A 2,609-nucleotide genomic window follows, 5' to 3' on the forward strand; every position below is an offset into this window, starting at 1 on the left:
GGGTCACCACAACACACTAGCACAGCACTTTCACGGATTACTAGCACAGCACTATCGCTGATCACTACAACACACTAGCACAGAGCACTAAAACACACTAGCACAACACTACCACAGGTCTCTAGCACGTCTGAGCAGACTGACCTCACGAGAGCGACTCCTCCACACGAGAGCGACTCTTGTGTTTCTATTGTAACTAGCCTACAAGAAAAACACAAACTAATATGTCTACTGCTGTACTTAGCATAAGTTGGCTATCCCGGTACAGAATACTGGCGCCAGTCATGAAGTCATTTACCATTGCATAACTTTGGTACGGTACTAGGCTGACCTATAGCTAGAAGTTAATTTTTAACGAAGAGTATTCATGAATACATTCATAAATACGATCATAAAGTATTCGTATTAGCGTTCAAATTCACATTATTTCTATGTATTCGTATTCGAATTTCTAGAAATTTGAAGAAGTCGTATGTGTATTCAAATATTTAGCTCTTGTATTCATCCCATCCCTGCTCCACACGCCTGCCCGTGCCCCGCTGTGGCGAGGCGCTGTCTGCCACAAGGGAACTGGTTCACTGCACAGAACGGCCTTGCAGGCGTGACTGCTTGGTTGCCAGCTCGGGCAGACAAACCTGGCTTAAATAACAACAACAACAAGGAATAAATGTGTATAGCATACTAATACAAATGTTTCAGTTGCAATGTAGTGTGGTACGGTGTTTATTGTTGTTGTTGCTTAACCCTTGTCTGTCTTACCGGGCAGACCCGTCGACCACAGGTAAGCAACTGCTTTGGTGTGGCCGTCCCACAGGGACATCAAGGTACATGCACTGTGTAAGGATCCGGCACCCCTGGTGATAAGCAACGCCTCATCAGGGTCGACTCAGGGTCCTTCCCCATGATGTGATGCAGGGAAATATGAGGCTTGGCTCCCAGGTGGACGCCGCAGCTGCTTCGCTCCATCCAGGGTCCACAGCGCCACCACGTGTAGGTTCATCGTCAGTATCTTCTGTGTAGTGTAGTATGGTGTGGTTTGGTGTGGTGTGGTGTAGTATTATTGAGTGTAATGTAATGTAGTGTACTGTACTGAGGTGTAGGTGTAGGGTAAGATAGTGTAGTGTAGTGAGGATAGACAGGTGCTTATGTGTTTCAGTGTAATGTAGCGCAGCGTAAAATAAACATCTGGCAGGGCAAGAGATTATAAAAGCTGACCAGTTATATGTATAAATGAAACACAGTACATCCAAACACAACCAGGTCAACCACACACACAAAACAGCTGTCACCAGCAGTCAGTATAACAACAGGCTTTGACTGGCTTTGGATGACAAACATTTATAGAGGCTAGAATGACATGGCCACTGACTGCATGGAGTTCATCACGTAGTGAAGGTTTGACACAACAGACAGTTTTGAAATCTGGTAAATGAAATATTATATTTTATCTGAACTGTATCTGTTATGTAGAAATCATCACTGACACAATCATATATCATCACCAACATCATCATCATCATCATCATCAGCCACCACCACAATCGTCATCGTCACCATCAGCATCATCATAGCCCTAATTTTCACTTATGAGGTGATTGTAGACTAGAAAGAAAGAACTGCAATTTTTTTTTTTTTTTTTCGATATAAGCTTCCCAAGCCTCTAAATATAACAGATCCACCATTACCTACACAAAATAATCAGGTGGCAGCCAAAACTAAACTGAAGAGACGTCATCAGACTAATCGTAATTAGCCCTTCACTAGGACTGTATTATTATTGTGTTCTTGCTGCTGCAAGACGATTATCTACCAGCTTTGGAAAGGAGGCAAATAGTGAGTGGATGGGAAGCAGAGGCATGGGGGAAGCTGAGAGACAGAAGAGAGAGTTTACGTAGAGTGGAAGAGAGAGGTGAAAAGATTAGTAAGAGAAAGAAGAGAGTGGATGAGGAATTTGGAAGCTGTGAGTGTAAAGTGGAGGGAATGTAAGAATATGTTCTGGAAAGAGATAAAGAGGGTTAGACAGGATGAAAAAAAAAGTTAGTCGGGGATTGAAAGATCAACATGGTAGATTGCTAGTGGAGAAGAGAGAAATAGTGAACAGATGGAGAGAACACTTAAAGGTATTACTGAACATAGAGAATGAAGGTAATGCAAGTATAAGTGGTTGGGGATTGTCTGGGAGAAAAAGGAAAGTGAGAAGAGAGTAAGAAATCAGTAGGATGAAAGAAGTGGAAATAATGCAGAAAGGGAAAACGGGGAAAGCCCCAGGAATGAATGAAGTGTGTATTGAAATGCTGAAGCATGGGGGAGATATAGTAGCAGAATGGATGTGGAAGATGTGCAGACTGGCCTGGGAGGAGGGTACAGTCCCTGAAGATTGGATGTCAGGTATAATTATTCCTCTGTACAAAGGAAAAAAGGGAAAAGAAGTGTTTGGTAATCATAGGGCCATTTGTCTCCTTTGTGTAATAGGAGAAATATATGGTAGGATACTCACTGACAAAGTTAGGGAAATAACAGAGGAATTAGTTGGAGAAGAACAGGTAGGATTTTGGAAGGAAAGAGGTTGTGTATATCAGATATTCATTCTTAGGTATTTAATGGAAATG

Source organism: Coenobita brevimanus, chromosome 109 (assembly GCF_032717465.1).
Source record: "Coenobita brevimanus isolate Jiangsu-jjx chromosome 109, ASM3271746v2, whole genome shotgun sequence".
Classification (NCBI taxonomy): domain Eukaryota; kingdom Metazoa; phylum Arthropoda; class Malacostraca; order Decapoda; family Coenobitidae; genus Coenobita; species Coenobita brevimanus.